Consider the following 20,570-nt stretch of genomic DNA (forward strand, 5'->3'; position numbering starts at 1 on the left):
AACTTTCAATATTAGAAAATGTAATTTGCATAAAAAGTCTCAATATAGCAGAGATTAAAAATAGGATTATACTGGAGTCTTAGTACGATGGGGTATAGATGGGGTCCAAAGGAGCCGGTGCATTTTAAATTTCTTCAACTGGATGTGCTGGCTCCTCCCCTCTATGCCCCCTCCTAAGGCCAGTCTAGGTAAAACTGTGCCCGAAGGAGAATGGACATACTTGAGAGAAGGAACAGAACAATGAGTGGTGAGATTTACACCAGCACACAACAATGTAACTGACCAGCAACAGCTGAACAGGTAAACTTTTATAAAAGAGAACCCTGCAGACAAGTCAGCGCACTGAGGTGGGCGCCCAGTATCCCTTATGGACTACGAGAAAAGGGTTTAAATAAATCCTATTTTCTCTAGCATCCATAAGGTATACTGGGGTCTTAGTACGATGGGGACGTCCCAAAGCTTCCAGAACGGGCAGGAATGTGCAGAGACATCTGCAGCACTGCCTGCCCAAATTGGGTATCCTCTTTGTCAAGGGTATCAAACCTGTTGAACTTCACAAAGGTGTTCTTCGCCAACCAGGTAGCAGCACAGCATAGTTGTAAGGCCGAGACTCCATGGGCAGCTGCCCAGGTAGACCCCACCGATCTTGTAGAGTGGGCCTTCAGAGACTGGAACAGCTAAGGCTGCCGACACATAGGCCTGTTGGGTAGTCAGCCTAATCCATCGAGCAGTGGACTGCTTAGAAGTAGGGTAACCCTTTTTCTGCACATCTTAAAGCACAAACAGGGAATCCGTCTTTCTGAACCAAGCTGTCCTCTTGACGTAGGTCTTCAAGGCTCGCACAGCATCCAGTGCCTGTGGAGGGGCAGAAGTGCCAGAGCCTGATGGAACCACAATAGGTTGGTTCAAGTGGAAAGCAGAGACAACCTTCAGCAGGAACGGCTGCCTAGTCCTGAGCTCTGCTCTGTCTTCATAAAAGACCAAATATGGTTTTTTTTACACAATAAGGCCCCCAATTCTGAGACATGCCTAGCAGAAGCCAGGGCCAGTAACATCACTGTCTTCCACGTGACGTATTTATCTTCTACCATCCTCAACGGTTCAAACCACGAGGACTGTAGAAATTCCAATACCACATTCAGATCCAAGGGTGCCGTTGGTGGCACAAAGGGAGGCTGTATGCGAAGAATCCCTTGCAAAAAGGTCTGAACTTCTGGCAACACTGCCAACTTCTTCTGAAAGAAAATTGAGAGGGCTGAAATCTGGACCTTAGCAGAACCCAGATGTAAGCCCATATCCGCTCCAGCCAGGAGGAAACGTAAGAAACGTCCCAAGTGAAAATCCGCCAGAGGATACTTGCGCTCCTCACACCAAAAGACATATCTCCTCCAGATATGATGATAGTGCTTTGACGTCACGGGTTATCTGGCCTGAACCATGGTTGCAATAACCTTGGAAAGGCCTTTGCGAGCTAGGATGTTCCGCTCAACCGCCATGCCGTCAAACGAAGCCGCCGTAAGTCCGGGTAGATGAAAGGTCCTTGTTGCAGAAGATCTCTTCTCATAGGCAAAGGCCAAGGGTCTTCGACGAACATGTCCAGAAGATCCGCGTACCATGCCCTCCGAGGCCAGTCTGGGGCAATCAGAATTGACGACTCCTTGATGCCTGATTCTCTTTAGCACCTTCGTAAGCAACGGAATCGGAGGAAACAAGTAGACCAACCTGTAACGCCACAGGGTTGTCAGTGCATCCACTGCTACCGCTTGAGGGTCCCTGGTCCTCGAACAATACTGGTGGAGTTTCTTGTTGAGCCAAGATGCCATCAAGTTGATCTGCGGGCAGCCCCACAGATCAGTGATCTGCTGAAATACCTGTGGGAGGAGGCTCCACTCCTCCGGGTGTAAGTCGTGACGACTGAGGAGGTCTACTTCCCAGTTGTTCACTCCTGGAATAAAGATGGCCGACATTGCTCTTGCATTTCATTCTGCCCAGAGGAGTATCCTTGACACATCTCGCATGCAGGCTCTGCTCTTTGTTCCCCCTTGTCGATTGATGTATGCCATGGCCGTGGCGTTGTCCAACTGAACTTGAATGGCCTGATCTGGGAGTAGAAGAGAGGCCTGAAGCAGAGCGTTGTAGATCGGCCAAAGATCCAGAATGTTGGGCGGAAGTAGGGCTTTGTGGGCTGACCACCTGCCTTGGAACTGAGCCCCTCGGGTGACAGCTCCCCATCCTCTCAGACTTGTGTCCATTGTAAGGAGTATCCAATCCTGAATTACGAAACTTCGACCTTCCAGCAGGTTTGAGGACTGTAGACACCATAGGAGGGAAATCCTGGCCTGAGATGATAGACGTATTATCCGATAAAGCTGAAGATGTGATCCGGACCACTTGCTTATGAGATCTAATTGAAAAGTTCTGACATGGAACCTTCCGTACTGGATTGCCTTGTATAAGGCTACCATCTTTCCCAATCTTATGCAAAGATGGAGGGAGATCCGATTCGGCCGTAGAACCGCTCAGACCATCTCTTGGAGCGTCCTTTCTTTGTCCTCTGGGAGGAATACTTTCTGGGTCACTGTATCCAGAAACATTCCCAGGAACAGGAGCCACTGAGTAGGCTCCAGGTGCGACTTCTGTAAATTGAGGATCCACCCATGATGTGACAGAAGCTGAATAGTGCAGTCTTTATCAAGAGCTTGTCTAGGTAAGAGACGATATTAACCCCCTGGACTTGGAGTTGGAACATCATTTCCGCCATCACCTTCGTGAAGACCCTCTGAGCTGTGGACAGGCCGAAGGGCAGTGCCTGGAACTGGTAGTGATCGTTCAACAGGGAAAACCGTAGGTAAGCCTGGCGAGGCGGCCATTTCGGGATATGGAGATAAGCTGTCTTTTTATCCTGTTCTTCCTGAACCTCAATCACTGCTCGCAAGGATTCCATCCTGAACTTGAAAACCTTTAGGTAAGGGTTCAAGGATTTTAGATTCAAAATGGGCCTTACCGAACCATCCATTTTTGGTACTACACACAGGTTGGAGTAGTAACCCTTTCCCTGGCACTGGAACAATGACTTGGGACTGGACCAATTTCAGGATGGCCTTTTTTAATGTAACTCACGTATCCTCCAAAATTGGTAAGCTTGATTTGAAAAATTGGTGGGGAGGAGCACTGTCGACCTCCAGCTTGTACCCCTGAGAAATTAGCTCCTTTACCCAGGCATCCTGGCAGGAGCTTTCCCAGATACAGCTGAAGTGACACAACCAAGCTCCCACTTCGAGATTCCCTCGGGGTGGGGGAACACCGTCATGCTGAGGTCTTGGTGGAAGCAGAGCTGGAGCTTTGTTCCTGAGAACCAGCGGCGGCTAGTTTTCTTGTCTTGTCCCTGGTGCCTCTTGCAGCGTTTGAGGTGCCTCTGGCTCTTGACCTAAATCCATTGTTCTGAAAGGACTGTGTAGATGGCCCCAGGTAGGAGCTCCTGGCCGGTGGGACCCCAGAGGGGAGAAATGTGGATTTCCCCGCAGTAGCTTTCCAAATCCATGTATCCAACTCAACCCCTAATAGCCACTCCTGAGAAAGGAAGAGACTCCACACTGCGCTTGGAATCTGCATCAGCTATCCACTAATGCAGCGACAAAGCTCTGCGCACAGACATTGCCATGGCAGTAGTCCTAGCATTAATATTAGTGGCTATCTCCTTGATAGAATTACACAAGACACGTGCAGTAACCTGAATGTATTTTATCAGTGTAACCATATTCAGGCTAACTTGAACATGTCATCTAATTCCTTAGATTCAGGGAAAGTGACGCTAACCTTTTTCTGGGAGGAGGAATAGAATGACTGATGTGCTGCATCGTCTTCCATTGGTATTTTGAATACATCCCTGATAGCAAGTATGAGGGGTTCAATCCCTTATGCTGGAGATGAATCCTCTGTAATAGGGTCCAGCTCCGCCCCTCCTCCAGTCCCTCTTCAGCTTCAGAAAATAAGTCAGGGACTTCGCTTCAGCTTCAGAAAATGTCAGTTTGTGTCCCTGAGCTTAGGGAGAGGGGTATGTCTGTCAGAAGCCTTTGCAGCCAGGTCTGCTACAGCCTGCTACAACTGCTGTGTCTTTTGACTATTTACAGTGAGCTGAGAAGACATATCTGCCATCATGGATTTTTCATACCTAACCAGGATGGCTCCTGAACCTCCCGCCCGCCCCCCCTTCCCTCCCCCCAGCTTCCTCACTAACTTGGGAGGACTGGTTGCATTGTTCACATGAGAGGGAACCAGCCACGAAGGGAGAGAATCTGGTATTACATACTTTACATAATTGGTGTTTTTACCATGTTTACAGGAGACAAAACACTCACACACAAACACACAGACAAGTATATATAGCAAGCCTGCTCAGACTGGTATGTGAGGAGGAGACCCAGAGAGAAAGACCAGCACACCCAAGCCTAGCAGACCAGTAAGACTGCAGGCTGCATTTATCTTGGTGTAACACCGGAGATTGTCCTTTTCAGGACACTATATTATATACAATAGCGGCTCTCCCCCTTATTTACACCCCTGTACCAGTATCCTGGGTATTCTGGAGGAGCTGTGTGCATTGCTGCTGCAGCTGTAAGCAGAGGAAGATGCCAAGAAGACGCTGGTCCTGCTCTGAGTTAGCTCCACCCCCTGTAATGGCACCGGTGCAATGCATTTATTTATACTGGCAAATCTCCAGACCCCAGTTTACGCAGGGGTGGTCTGGATGCCACCCTTGCGATTGCTCCACCTAGAACTGGGAGACCCCTCTAGCGGGGCCCGAGGTTTGTACTCGCCACTCTTTTTTCACCTTCAGGCAATCTTAGGGGTGTGTGGCGTGCTGTGATTGCGTTTTCTACGGCACCATGCACACGGTACCACAACCTCTCAGGATGGTGGTCCTGCAGCGGGGATGTGGCTCTGACACTTTACAGAGGCCAGTGACTGTCCCCCCACTAACTCCCACGGTGCAGGTATGCTGTTGCCCAAACAGCATGCCGAAAATAATAAAGTTTATTTTAAACTGAAGAAAAATCCTCTGGAGCTCCAGAGAGTGTATCCTCCCCTGAGGGCACATTTTTCTAAACTGGCTCTGGGAGGGGGCATAGGGGAGAAGCCAGCACAACTAGTTGAAGAAATTTAAAGTGCACCGGCTCCTTTGGACCCCATCTATACCCCATCGTATTAAGACCCCAGTATCCCTAATGGATGCTACAGAAATAACACATAAGTTGTGTGTCTTACTGGAGATAGTGGTGCCCAAATCAAATATATGGAATACCACATAAAATGGAACTTGATCCTCCCTGACATCCTGCCGGTAGCCTCTCTAAGGCCAATGTTATGGAGAATACTCCTGGTGTAACAAGATATGCAATCGTACAAATAATATGGAAAGTGCATCGATGTTCTATTTAGTTTCATCAAAAATTATATAATAAGATACACAAATATGTCCAGAGTACATTGTTCATAGATAGAAAATATTTTTATCCCGAACCATGCGCCAACAAGGTTCACACGGACGTTCTCTTCCCCTAGATTGCTCTCCTTTAATTGGAGGATTCCGTCTTATTTAGTAGACTCACCAGACTTTGGAGCATCGCTTTTTAATTTATACAGACGACAATATCCAACATACAGAGGACATATATTTGTTTTGAGCTGCATCCGAGCCGGTACTCCGGGTCACGTTATGGCATATGTCACCGCTATAACACTAAATAAGAGGCTGCAGGAACTTATAGGCCCTACACACTGGCCGATATTTTGAAAGATATGAACGATCTCGTTCATAAATGAACGAGAACTTGTTCATATCTTTCAGTGTGGAGACTTAATCGATGAACGATGCGTGTCCCCGCGCTCGTTCATCGCTTGTCTCCCGTCGGCTGTGCATGCAGGCCAATATGGACGATCTCGTCCATATTTGCCTGCACTTCAATGCAGCCGCGTGACGGGGGGAGTGAAGAAACTTCACTCCCCCCGTCACTGCCCCCCCCCCGCCGCCGGGTCGCTCATCGTCCGTATCCGCCGTCGGGCAGCTCGGCGGCGGGTCGGCCAGTGATTAGGGCCCTTTAGTTTAGCTGTCTCCAATTTTTACTCCGACCTGATGAATAGCAACACCCCGGAGACCCATCAGGTGTACACAGACACTAAATCACTGTATGATACTTTATGCACAGAGAAAGCCCAATACTCCCTGGACTACCAAAAACCCTGATACTTTACATGGGGCAATAAAGCTGGCAAGTTATTAGCCTCCGTGGTTCACAGTCCACAACCCCCGGTAAACATCCTGAAAATCACCTGAGACACAGGACAACTGACCTCTGCTCCTGACATTGATCATTTGTTTTTATATTATTATACACCTTTATATACTGCTCCCCCTGATAACCCGTCTCTAGGTATGGAATTTATTAGGAAGGTCGGAGCCCTGACATTAACAGAGGACGAACATGACGCCTTAGTAGCCCCCTTTTCAGAACAGGAAATTTGTTCTACTATTAGTTGATTAACTAACAGTAAAGTCCCAGGTCCTGATGGACTAGGTGCTGAATACTATAAATGGCTGTCACCTCATCTATTACCACATCCACTAAAATTATTTCCATATTGTCCGGTGAAAAACCCCGCCCGACTTTCACCAGGCCGGGATCATTATACTGCCAAAACCAGGGAAGATCCCACACAGGTCCAATCATATCGACCCATTTCATTAATGAATCTTAAATTACTAACAACTATAGCGGCACAGCGTTTACAGGTCATCTTGCCAAAATAGCTCCATCTCTCTCAAACCTGCTTTGTGAAAGGCCGTTCGTCGGAGCATAATATATGACAGGTAGTGGCAGTGCTGACTCAATCTATGAATGAACCCTCAGGCACATCACTCTTAGTCAGCTGAGACGCAGATGAAGTGTTTGACAGAGTGTCCTGGACCCATTTTCACACACCAAATTTTGGCACGGGCTTCATTAATTTGTTCCGCAAGTTGTACAAACCCCTAAAGCGTTTCTTACCATCAATGGTTTGAACACCACTAACCTCACACCCTATCGTGGCACCAGGCAGGACTGTCCACTATCCCCTCTACTCTTCAACCTGGCACTAGATCCCCTAATTAGGCACTTTTATCTACATACTCCTTGGCGAGGAATATCGGTGGTCCCAAATACTCTGAAAGTCTCACCATATGCAGACGATCTATTGTTATATTTTATTAAACCCCAAGAAGCATTCCCGGGCTTCCTGCAGCTTTTACAGAGTATTTCAGGATTTCTGATGAATAAGTAAAACACCAAGGCATTGGCTTTACATACGGGTGCTCTAGATGGCTGGACGGAAAACTTTCCTTTTTTTTTTTTTTTATACTACATTTTAATTGAGGTTTTACACAAACACCAAATGACATAACAAGAAGGGGGGGGGGGGGGTGCAGAAAAAAAAAGGAAACCAATAGGGACATGGGGGATGGGGACATATCGGGTAAGGAAAAATACATTAACAGAGTTAGGACATGGGGCCTAATTCAGACCTGATCAGCTGCTGTGCATTTTCACAGAGCAGCTGATCAGGTCTGAACTGCGCATGCGCCGGTGCATGCCAGACAGCTGATGGCCATCTCAGCCCGGCGGGAGGGGGCGCAATGCAGGCGTGACCGAACCCTGTGGGAGGCGGGCCACGGCGGCTACGTGACGTCACACGCAGCCAATGTGACCCGGACAGCGATAGGTATCTCCCTGCCAGCGCGCAGGAGCTGCTCGGGTACGGAGCTACTCAAGTACAAATGCATTGCCGCTGTGCATTGCTTTTGTACTTGTGCAGGGGGAGGACTAGCCCTGTGCTGGGCGTCCCCCCGCATGCCTGAGTAACTAATCGTAGCCGCGCGGCTACGATCAGGACTGAATTAGACCCATAGTAAGTTAAAATAACATTAAGTCTACAACATTTAAGGATTCAAGGTCGAGTCTGACCTTGGAGGCCTTAGCACACAAGTCCACAAAAGCACTATAACTATAGGATTGGCCTGATCTCTCTTTATATAGGGTCCATTTCTACCATTGCATGTGAATAGCGGAAGCCAGCGAAGAATATTTACATTCCGCCGTTTCAAAAACAAAATGTTGATGGACCTTATTTTCAATGATCAATATAGTAAGAATTAGGGCAGACTTCCACATTTGGGCGATAGCGGCCTTAGAGTCCAGCAGAATATGGCCCAGAAGGTATTTATCCCCACGAGACATCTCACCTAGTAATGGAAACGCGCTAAGATGGGATCAGCTAAAATAACCACTCCTAATACTTTGGAAATAAAAAGAAATACATCTCGCCAATGTGGCTGTATCACCGGACACAACCAGTAGATATGTAGGATATCGCCTACCATCCCACAATTCCTCCAACAGCTAGAAGAGACATCAGGCCAAATCCTATGTAGTCGATCTGGTGTCAAATACACCCTATAAACCAACTTGTACAGGTTGAGTCTCCCTTATCCAAAATGCTTGGGGCCAGAGGTATTTTGGATATCGGATTTTTCCGTATTTTGGAATAATTGCATACCATAATGAGATATCATGGTGATGGGACCTAAATCTAAGCACAGAATGCATTTATGTTTCATATACACCTTATACACACAGCCTGAAGGTCATTCTAGCCAATATTTTTTTTAACTTTGTGCATTAAACAAAGTGTGTCTACATTCACACAAATTATTTATGTTTCATATACACCTTGTATACACAGCCTAAAGGTCATTTAATACAATATTTTTAATAACTTTGTCTATTAAACAAAGTTTGTGTACATTGAGCCAACAAAAAACAAAGGTTTCACTATCTCACTCTCACTAAAAAAAAGTCTGTATTTCGGAATATTCCGTATTTCGGAATATTTGGATATTGGATACTCAACCTGTACTACATTTCGGAATGATTCACACATTTGGAGATTTTAAAACAGGAATGAAATACGTCTTTCCAAATAGCATGTGTAAACACATTAGGAATGTCTTTTTCCCATTTGGTCTGTGAGGGAAACACTTCGAGATACCATAATCCCACCTCTATTGGTTCGGGACGTTAGAAGAGATATCAATATTTTAGGGAGACCAATGTGGCAGTGATATTTGTGATGGCAACCTTAGAGCCAGTGTCACAATTGGAGGTACTTATAAAAGACTTGTTTAGGTATGTGAAATTTCTCTTAAAAGGAGGAAAAATGGAAAGTTATGGAAGTCTTACCATGTTTAACTCTCTGCAAGGTACATTGGGCTCCACAGGGAAACATCGGGGTGTAGAGTGGATCTTGATCCAGAGGCACCAATAGGCTAAAGCTTTAGGCTGTCCCAGGATGCATTGGGGCCTCCAGGCACTGTGAGCTTAATTTTGTTAACCAGTCCAATGCAGGAACAGGCAAGAGAGAAGACAGATGTTAGTCACATAGAACCACATTCTCATGACAGGAGAAGGGACCATTGGCTAATGCCATACAAACCCACATAGGCTAGGTGCGTAAGGGCGGGTGCCCTGTGGAATCCAACGTACCTCGCAGAAAGAGAGTTAACCATGGTAAGTACCATATTTCTCCTTTTCTGCAGAAGGGCACATTGTGTTCCACAGGAAAATATCCGGGATGTCCTAAAGCAGTTCCTCAAGGGAGGGGATGCGCCCTAGCAGGTATGAGAACCCGGCATTCAAAGGAAGCATCCTGGGAGGCGGAAGTATCAAAGGCATAGAACCTAATGAACGTGTTCACTGATGACCACGTAGCCGCCTTGCACAATTGTTCTGCAGACGCAACACGGTAGACCGCCCAAGGAGGTCCAACAGGCCGAGTAGAATGGGCTTTAATAGCAACAGGAGCTGGGAGACCAGCCTGCGCATAAGCTTGTGCAATCACCATTCTAATCCATCTGGCCAAGGTTTGCTTATTCGCAGGCCAGCCACGTTTGTGGAAACCAAACTGAACAAAAAGTGTATCTGACCTGATAGAGGCAGTCCTCTCCACATATATATATATATATATAGAGAGAGAGAGAGCCCCTACCACATCCAAAGACTGCTCTTTGGGTAACAAGTCATTAGAGATTAAGGCCGGGAACACAATCTGTTTGTTCAGGTGAAAAGATGACACCACCTTAGGTAAATAACCTGGACGAGTTCTAAGAACTGCCCGGTCACAATGAAATATCAGAAAGGGTGGAGGACAGGACAATGCGCCCAAGTCCGACACCCTTCTAGGAGAGGCAATAGCCAGTAGAAACAGGACCTTGGCCATGAGCCATTTAATGTCCACCATCTCAAGAGGTTCAAATGGAGACTCTTGCAGGGCATTCAGGACAACATATAGATCCCATGGAGCCACAGGAGGAACATAGGGAGGCTGAATCCATAACACACACTGAGTGAATGCATGAACGTCCGGTATAGATGCAATTTTCTCTGAAACCATGCCGACAAGGCAGATATGTGAACCTTGAGGAAGGCCAGACAAAGGCCTAATTCCAGGCCTTGTTGCAGAAAAGCCAGAATTCTGTAAGTTCTGACTCTGTATGCATCATAATTCTTATCAGCTCACCAGGTGAAGTAAGAATTCCAGACCATGTAATAGATCTGGGCAGATGCTGGTTTACGGGCTTTCAACATAGTTTGTATAAACACCTCGGAAAATCCTTTGGCCCTCAGGAGTTATGTTTCAAGAGCCACACTGTCAAAGCCGGTCTTGCCAGGTCTGGATAGAGACAAAGGCACTGTATGAGAAGGTCTGTGCGTAGAGGAAGTAGAAGAGGACGCTCTGTCGATAGACCCTGCTGGTCTGAGAACCAATGCCTTCTGGGCCACGCTGGAGTGACTAGAAGTCATATTCCTCCTTCTTGCTTGAACTTCCGCAGGACCCTGGGCAGGAGTGACACTGGAGGGAACACATAAAGCAGCTGAAAGTTCAGTGGAATGGCTAGTGAGTCCATGAACACTGCTTGAGAATCCCTGGTCCTTGATCCAGAACCTTGTGATAGTGTCAAGACGCCATCAGTTCTACATCTGGAAGTCCGCTTCCCAGTTTAGGATGCCCAGATTGAACACTGCTGATATTGCTGGCAGATGGCTTTCCGCCCAATGAAGCATTCTTGACACTTCCATCATTGCCATTGGGCTTTGAGTGCTGCCTTGATGGTCTATGTATGCCACTGTGGTGGCGTTGTCTCACCGTACTTGAACATGCCTGTTCTGTACTAGAGGCAGGTAGAGAGTTAATGCATTGAACACTGCCCTCAACTCCAGAATGTTTATCGAGAGGAGTGATTCCTCCTTGGAGCAACACTCTTTCCAGGGTCGCTGGACCAACACAGCACCCCATCCCCGCAGACTGTCATCCGTTGTCAGCAGGACCCAGTCAGGGATCCAAAAGGGACAGGCCCTGCTCAATTGCTGGTCCTGTAGCCACCAGGTCAGTGACAGACGAACCTCCGGAGTCAAAGTGATTATGTGAGATCTGATCCGATGAGGTAGGCCATCCCACTTGGAAAGGATTAACCTCTGCATAGGGCAGGATTGAAATTGAGCGTACTCTACCATGTCTAATGCTGATACCATTAGGCCAGGTATTTGCATCATCGAGTGTATTGACACAGGGGTGACAAAAGAAGCATTGTATCCTGTCATGAAGCTTCAGGACTTTCTCCGGAGACAGAAACAGACTTAGACTGTGTGTGTCCAGGAGTGCCCCCAGGTACACCATGCTCTGAGCTGGGACCAGTGAGAATTTCTTCCAATTGATATGCCACCTGTGGGCTTGTAGGAAGCTTACCGTCAGTTGCAGATGACTGAGGAGGACATCGTGGGAGTTTGCCAGAATCAGCAAGTCGTCCAGATACGGCAGGATCCTGACTCCCTGTCGACGGAGATGGGCCGTCATTACGACCATGACCTTGGTGAAATCTGAGGAGCCATAGCCAGTCCAAATGGTAGAGCCTGGAACTGATAGTGTAGGTTGCCAATAACAAACCGCAGGTAGGGCTGATGTGACTTAGCAATAGGTATATGCAGGTACGCATCCTGAATATCCAGGAATACTTTATAGTCTTTAGGTTCCATAGCCAGTACAATTGAGCGCAGAACTTGTACACTCTCACAAACTTGTTTAGTGATTTGAGGTTGAGAATATGCCGGAAAGACCCATTGGGTTTCCGTGGTGCAAAACTGACGAAGGGGACGTCTCTTGAAAGAAACTGCGTACCCATGAGAGACAACTTCTCACACTCATGCTTCTGAAGTGGTCTTTAACCAGACCTGGGTGAAAAGCAAAAGTTGGCCTCCCACCCTGGGTTCCCCTAGGGGGAGGCCCGCCCAGTCATGCAGCAGTCTTGTCTTGTTTATGAGCAGGCTGACAGGCCGCCCAGGACTGCTTTGCCTTGGGCTTAAGGGTTTTGGGAGTACGAGATTGTCTCGGGTATGCCTGACCTTTTGCTTTCTCTTGAAGCCGAAAGGAACAAAAAGTGGTACCTTTAGCCTTCTGTGCAGAAGGATTAGTATTTGGGAGAAAGGCAGTCTTGGCAGCCACCAGTTCAGACACAATTTTATTAAGGTCTTCCTCACACAAAATGTCCCTCTTAAGGGAAATACCTCCAAGGTCTTTTTGGAGTCTAGGTCCACCTTCCATTACCTCAACCACAGAATGCGGTGAGCCAGGACAGACGTAGTCGACGCCATGGCCACCAACACACCTGTCTCAGAGGACGCCTCCTGAATGTAATAGGTGATGGTGGTAATGTGAGACAGGTATTGTCTGGTATTGTCAGATATATCCTCGGGCAGCTCTTCCTCTAATGCCTGAGCCCAATCTTCAATACCTTTAGCAGCCCAAGAGGCTGCAATAGTGGGTCTATGTACAGCACCTATAAGGGAGTAGATGCATTTCAGGCATCCCTCCACACGCTTATCTGTCGATTCTTCAGTGAAGTGACAGTGGCGACCGGCAGCGTAGATGACAACACTAGGCAGGTGACATGAGAATCTACCGACAGTGAATTTTCCCACTTGCTACATAACTCTGCAAGGAGAGGATAGCGAGCCAAGGCCCGTTTTGACAGGGAATTTCTTCCCTGGATTAGACCAGGGTTCCTACCTCATGTCCACCAAATGGTCAGAATGGAGTAATAGATTTTTAACCACCTTCTGCCGTTTAAACATATCAGTTTTCTTAGCTACAGTAGTGGATTCCTCATCATCAGTGATTTGTAGGATCTGCTTAATAGCAACCACTAGAGCAGGGACATCAATTTGCAATGGAGAATCCTCGTCAGAAACACTTGATTAGTGTCTGACGAGAGTATGCTCCCCCCTCCTTTTCAGATGAAACATCTGAGAGGTTTGTGGATTGTGAGGAGGAAGCAGCCCACTTAGATGACCCAGAGACACGGGAGTGACCTGGAGTAGATTTTTGTCTGACCAAGGAATGATTTGACTGCTGCAACTGGTTAGACAAGTTTTCCGCCCAAGGCGGATTAACCATAGGGACTATTTGTGGCTGTAATAGCACAGGTGGTCCCATAGGGGGCGTTAGGCGTTCTACCAGAGTACCCAGTAGGTTTGAGAACACGGCCCAGGGTGGCTCCAGAATGGATACAGGATCTACGGACTGACTAAGTGTAAGACACATAGTACACAGACCATCATACACAGCTTCTATCTGGTAAATCCTTGGCACATGCTCTGCATGATGCAGGAGCATTCACAGATTTACTGCCCTTCTTGTTAGACATTGTACAAATGTAACACAGAGCGATTTAGTACGATTAAGCCAAATAGAGTATAATACCTGCAAATAAATCAGATAGTATGTGACTGTATACACAGTACACAACACCAGCGATTAATTCTGGTATGTGACTGAGTACACAGTAGATTACACGTAATTGGTAAATACTGTGACGCACTATATAATGACCCTGACGCACCTAGTCCTTTAGGGTACAGAATATAGTTATAGTGATATCTGGGAAACACTGAAAAGTGAAACCACACAGCAGATACAGGTACACACAGTAACATTGGCAATGCAGACAGTTATTAGTATGACAATAAAACTGTACTGGACTAGTATATGTTGGAAATAACAGCGCGGTCCTAGACCGGAGGTATATATCAGAATACTCGTACAATACATCATGTATTAGGTACACTTTTTCTTAACTAACACTATCTCTGTAAAGACATGTAGAATACTCCAGTGTTTGTAAAGTCACAGCGCTGTATACAGGCGGCTTTACAAGGAGACCAAGCCCTGCAGTCCCGGAGACCAGCCACAGCTATGCTTAGAAGATGGCGTCCAGCATGAGGGAGAGTGTGAGGCAGCTCTAGGGCAGGAAAAACGAGTTTTATGGTAAGAACTTTCCTTTGTTAAAACTCTTTCTGCGAGGTACACTGGGCTCCACAAGGAATGTACAATGGGGTGTAGAGTAGGATCTTGATCCGAGGCACCAACTGGCTCAAAGCTTTGACTGTTCCCAGAATGCATAGCGCCGCCTCCTATATCACCCCGCCTCCCTGCACAGGATCTCAATTTTTAGTTTACCAGTCCAATGCAGTAGCAGGAAAAGAGACGACAATGGTTAGCCACAACACCGCATTCTCACGACAGGAGATGTGTCAGCGGCTAATGCCATACCAACCCAAAGAAGCAAAGTGCGTCAGGGTGGGCGCCTTGTGGAGCCCAGTGTACCTCGCAGAAAGAGATTTAACAAAGGTAAGTTCTTACCATAAAACTCATTTTCTGCTGCGGGGTATACTGGGCTCCACAAGGAATGGACAATGGGGATGTCCTAAAGCAGTTCCTTATTGGAGGGGATGCACTGTAGCGGGCACAAGAACCCGGCATCCAAAGGAAGCATCCTGGGAAGCGGCAGTATCGAAGGCATAGAACCTTATGAACGTGTTCACAGAGGACCACGTAGCTGCCTTGCGCAATTGTTCAAGGGTCGCACCACGTAGGGCCGCCCAAGAAGGTCCAACAGACCGAGTAGAATGGGCCTTAATGTGATCAGGAGCAGGGAGACCAGCCTTCACATAAGCATGTGCAGTCACCATTCTAATCCATCTGGCCAGAGTTTGCTTGTGAGCAGTCCAGCCACGTTTGTGAAACCCAAACACAACAAAAAGAGAATCAGATTTCCTAATAGGAGCAGTTCTCTTCACATAGATACGGAGAGCCCGTACCACATCCAAAGACCGCTCTTTGGGAGACATCAGGAGAAACAAGTGCCGGAACTACAATCTCCTGATTAAGGTGGAACGAAGAAACCACCTTAGGTAGATAGCCGGGACGAGTCCTAAGAACCGCCCGGTCACGGTGAAATATCAGATATGGGGAACTACAGGACAAGGCACCCAAAACCGACACTCTTCTAGCTGAAGCAATAGCCAGCAGAAACACCACCTCAAGGGAAAGCCACTTAAGGTCAGCTGAACTTAGAGGTTCAAACGGAGACTCTTGTAACGCCTCCAAAATCACAAACAAGTCCCAAGGAGCCACAGGCGGGACATAAGGAGGTTGGATATGCAACACGCCCTGAGTAAAGGTATGCACATTATGTAAGGTCACAATTTTTCTCTGAAACCACACCGACAAGGCAAATATTTGAACCTTGAGGGAGGCCAGACGCAGGCCTAAGTCCAGGCCCTGCAGAAGAAAAGCCAACAACTTGGCTATACTAAACTTGGAAGCGTCATAATCGTTAGATGCGCACCAAACAAAGTAAGAATGCCAGACCCTATAGTAAATCCGAGCCGAAGTCGGTTTCCGGGCCCGCAACATAGTTTGAATGACCGTCCAAGCTCTATCCCCCTGCCGGCAAAACCACCGGGTACTGCGGGCTCTAATAAAATGGTTTATAGAGAAAACCTGACCTGTCCCATGCCCTGGTGATCTAGTGGGATCGCCTGTACTGCCGCAGTGTCCACCGCCAGCGTGCGTGGCCCGCCTCCCACTGACCGCGCTGGATCGCGATAAAGAGTGGGTCCCGCAAGTGGGACCAGCTTACCACCTCCCGAAGCGTGGCCACGCAATCCCGAAGAGCCCCCGTCGTGTGTGCCTGACAAGAAGAAAACCGGAGCCTCCTGCTGTAGTTACCCGGCAACCAGGGCTTGGGACTGTACAGCGCCGCTGGGGAGAGCCAGAGCTGCAGCCGTGAATGTCCACTGACATGTAACACTGCTGCTGCCCTTGAAGTCTTCACCTTTTTCCTCAGCCCCCGTTAAGTGACCTGTTGCTGCAGGCACCAGCATCGAAACTGAGCTCACAGTGCCTGGAGGCGGGGTTATAGTAGGAGGATGCATCCTGGGACAGCCTAAAGCTTTAGCCTGTTGGGGCCTCTGGATCAAGATCCACTCTACACCCCAATGTTTCCCTGTGGAACACAGTGTACCCTGCTGCAGAAATTCCTATAAAGTCTCCACACGCTGGTATCTAGTCCCAGAATGATTGCATCAGATTTACCAAGCCACTTCGAATCTCTGTTGGCGCCAGTGCGGCCAAATAGGCTCTTTTTGTCATATTTAGTGGAGCTGTCCTAAGATTATCCCCTTTTGGTCCCTGGTCCAAATTCTCATACGCTCAGTTGTATCTGACCCCGGCGTTGCTTCTTCTGTGTGCCCCTGCTTGCCAGTTAAATAAATAAGAGAATAAAATTACTTTACATATAGCCTGTGCAGCTAAATTCCAAATCGTGGAAACAAATACACCCATCTACCAGCACTGAACTTGTGAACCGCATCTGCTTCGTGGCAAAGATGGAATATCTGTCTTCTCTAGTGAACAACACAGTGGACAAATTTCATAACACTTGGATTCCCTGGTATGCAAAGTACAACTCGGCTTCCAGGACTTCATTGAAGCAATTTTCCTATTTTTTTTCCTTGCCCTTTCTCCGGCTCACTCCCTCACTTTCTCATTCTACCTTTTCCTTCTGCCCCCCCCCCCACACACACTTCTACTCTTTTCCTTTTTTCTTCACCACTCTTCTGATGCTTTTCTACCCCTCAGTATTGATTCCACTGTTCAAATCTACATCCGGTTCTCACTCACTCTCCTCCCTCATAATGTTTGTAGTTCACTATAGCTTTTCCTAGGGTACCACTGGCTGGTCCTCTGGAAATCCCGCTGCATTCTTACGTAGGTCTTATGTACGCATCTCATATATATTCTCTCAGCTACTATACCTGCACTTAAAAAAAACGAAATGTTGTTGTTCTTTATAACTTTGTCACTGCAGATTTTGATTGTTTTTGTTGTGACTTTACTTTTGCAAAGACTCTGTATTTGCTGTCAACTTCAATTTTATTCAATAAAATGTATAATTATAAAAAATAAAATAAAAAAACACGATCAATAAAAAGCAGTCAAGCAAGTCATTGATAATTAATACAATATCGCAATGAAGAATGTGATTTAAACATAAGCTGACAAAGTCACATAAATAGCCATGGAAATATCCAGAAGTTATGAAGAAGCAGGACCTTCATTGGATGTAGAGGTGGTATCTTGACCTCCAACTGCCACTTCTTCCTTCAGGAAACCTTCCGCATCTACTGCTCTGGGGAAATCTTTATAAGACGAGCCATCATATATACACAGATATGCTGGATACAGCAACGCAAAATGTCACCTTTAAAGAATTGATTTGATATGACGGAAACAAATGGGAGAGAATTCTTTATGGGCTTTAGTAACCCCCACTGAATATTCTTGAAAAATAAAATAATCTTGAAAAATAAAAAGTTTGGTATCATTTGTTCATGTTGCATGAGGTAAAAGATTGCATCAGATTCAGCTTAATAAAGACTTAGTTATTTATTTAAAGACTCGCCCTTGTGCTAAGAGAAAGTATATCTCTTAGTGTTATATACAGAACTAACAGGTACAGTACAGCAACAGCAAATCTGGGTGTGTCCCTGAATTTATACTCTTATGTTATGTGTAACCCTGACATCATTCGTTCTAGAATATTCCTTCATATATATATATATATCCTTTCTTATGGGCGGCACTCAGAGACTTGTATGAAACGGATTAAGTGAAAAAAAGGACCCCACCGGGCCGTTTTATTGGTAACGTTTCGGGGTATAATCCTCTTCCACAGACAACCAAATAGTGAATAACAGTGACATTTATAACAAAAACTAACCTGTGACCCTCCTGTGCAACCTCCGTGTGTGTCCCATGCTCCCGGCCGCCATCCCGTAGTGGCACTTCCGGTCGCGGGTCTCCCGTCGCGCCGGAAGTGACGTCACATTGTCCGGCCCCGATTGCTATGGGAACACACTGTAACAGAAAACAGTGTGTAAATACAAAAATGTTCATATCGTTATGACACCTTGTGCGGGCACCTGAGTGCCCCTTCTCAAACAAATCATGTGAACATGTTCAGCTGCAAAAAACTTTGTGCACACAAATCCGTCAATAAATATCAATAAATAATGCATAATGTTTAATAAATACCAGTGTTAAGCTGAACTATCATTTAAAAAAATAAGAATTTACTTACCGATAATTCTATTTCTCGTAGTCCGTAGTGGATGCTGGGAACTCCGTAAGGACCATGGGGAATAGCGGGCTCCGCAGGAGTCTGGGCACAAAAGTAAAGCTTTAGGACTACCTGGTGTGCACTGGCTCCTCCCCCTATGACCCTCCTCCAAGCCTCAGTTAGGATACTGTGCCCGGACGAGCGTACACAATAAGGAAGGATTTTGAATCCCGGGTAAGACTCATACCAGCCACACCAATCACACCGTACAACTTGTGATCTGAACCCAGTTAACAGCATGACAACAGAGGAGCCTCTGGAAAGATGGCTCACGACAAAAATAAACCGATTTAGTTGACAATAACTATGTACAAGTATTGCAGACAATCCGCACTTGGGATGGGCGCCCAGCATCCACTACGGACTACGAGAAATAGAATTATCGGTAAGTAAATTCTTATTTTCTCTGACGTCCTAGTGGATGCTGGGAACTCCGTAAGGACCATGGGGATTATACCAAAGCTCCCAAACGGGCGGGAGAGTGCGGATGACTCTGCAGCACCGAATGAGAGAACTCCAGGTCCTCCTCAGCCAGGGTATCAAATTTGTAGAATTTAGCAAACGTGTTTGCCCCTGACCAAGTAGCTGCTCAGCAAAGTTGTAAAGCCGAGACCCCTCGGGCAGCCGCCCAAGATGAGCCCACCTTCCTTGTGGAATGGGCATTTACAGATTTTGGCTGTGGCAGGCCTGCCACAGAATGTGCAAGCTGAATTGTACTACAAATCCAACGAGCAATAGTCTGCTTAGAAGCAGGAGCACCCAGCTTGTTGGGTGCATACAGGATAAACAGCGAGTCAGATTGTCTGACTCCAACCGTCCTGGAAACATATATTTTCAGGGCCCTGACAACGTCCAGCAACTTGGAGTCCTCCAAGTCTCTAGTAGCCGCAGGCACCACAATAGGCTGGTTCAGGTGAAACGCTGACACCACCTTAGTGAGAAACTGAGGACGAGTCCTCAATTCCGCCCTGTCCGAATGGAAAATCAGATAGGGGCTTTTACAGGATAAAGCCGCCAATTCTGACACGCGCCTGGCCGAAGCCAGGGCCAACAGCATGACCACTTTCCATGTGAGATATTTAAAATCCACAGATTTAAGTGGTTCAAACCAATGTGATTTGAGGAACCCCAAAACTACATTGAGATCCCAAGGTGCCACTGGTGGCACAAAAGGAGGCTGTATATGCAGCACCCCATTGACAAACGTCTGAACTTCAGGAACTGAAGCCAGTTCTTTCTGGAAGAAAATCGACAGGGCCGAAATTTGAACCTTAATGGACCCCAATTTTAGTCCCATAGACACTCCTGTTTGCAGGAAATGAACCAACAAAAACCAAAGTGTCTGGCGCTAGATTATTTTGTACTTATTCTCTTAATTAAGAGAAAGAAGAGGACAACCTATAATCGGTTGCCTTCCCAATGTGGACCTGGAAATCCACGCAACATGCAATATGCAAACCAAAAAAATATAGATGAAGGCGCACAGATATATAGAAAAAACCGACTGCTATTTTGATACAAATTATAAATTTATTATTAATTATATTAAAATATGAAATCTTAAAATACACACAATAGTAAAAGATTTTGGTAGACCAACAGACAATAAGACTGTTAATTCCGCACAATGTTAGTAATTCCACACAGACTGATGGTTCAATTAATACATTGGCCCTCATTCCGAGTCGCTCGCTCGGTAAATTTCTTCGCATCGCAGCGATTTTCCGCTTAGTGCGCATGCGCAAAGTTCGCACTGCGACTGCGCCAAGTAAATTTGCTATGAAGATAGTATTTTTACTCACGGCTTTTTCATCGCTCAGGCGATCGTAGTGTGATTGACAGGAAATGGGTGTTACTGGGCGGAAACACAGCGTTTTAGGGGCGTGTGGATAAAAACGCTACCGTTTCCGGAAAAAATGCAGGAGTGGCCGGAGAAACGGGGGAGTGTCTGGGCGAACGC

General features: G+C 46.7%; 1 protein-coding gene and 1 long non-coding RNA gene across 2 annotated transcripts in view; one reads left to right on the forward strand and one right to left on the reverse strand.

The window, feature by feature from the left end:
* The window catches only part of LOC135057085 (uncharacterized), a 653,135-nt gene that overhangs the window by 38,615 nt on the left and 593,950 nt on the right, over window positions 1–20,570 (forward strand).
* LOC135054557 (uncharacterized) overlaps window positions 17,346–20,570 on the reverse strand; it is a 73,097-nt gene continuing 69,872 nt past the window's right edge. Inside the window, exons 2-3 of the long non-coding RNA XR_010243531.1 lie at window positions 18,212–18,348; window positions 17,346–17,692 (exon numbers count right to left, since the gene is read on the reverse strand). This is a non-coding gene — a long non-coding RNA (uncharacterized LOC135054557). The remainder of the gene's footprint in view (window positions 17,693–18,211; window positions 18,349–20,570) is intronic.

Source organism: Pseudophryne corroboree, chromosome 3 (assembly GCF_028390025.1).
Source record: "Pseudophryne corroboree isolate aPseCor3 chromosome 3, aPseCor3.hap2, whole genome shotgun sequence".
Lineage (NCBI taxonomy): Eukaryota > Metazoa > Chordata > Amphibia > Anura > Myobatrachidae > Pseudophryne > Pseudophryne corroboree.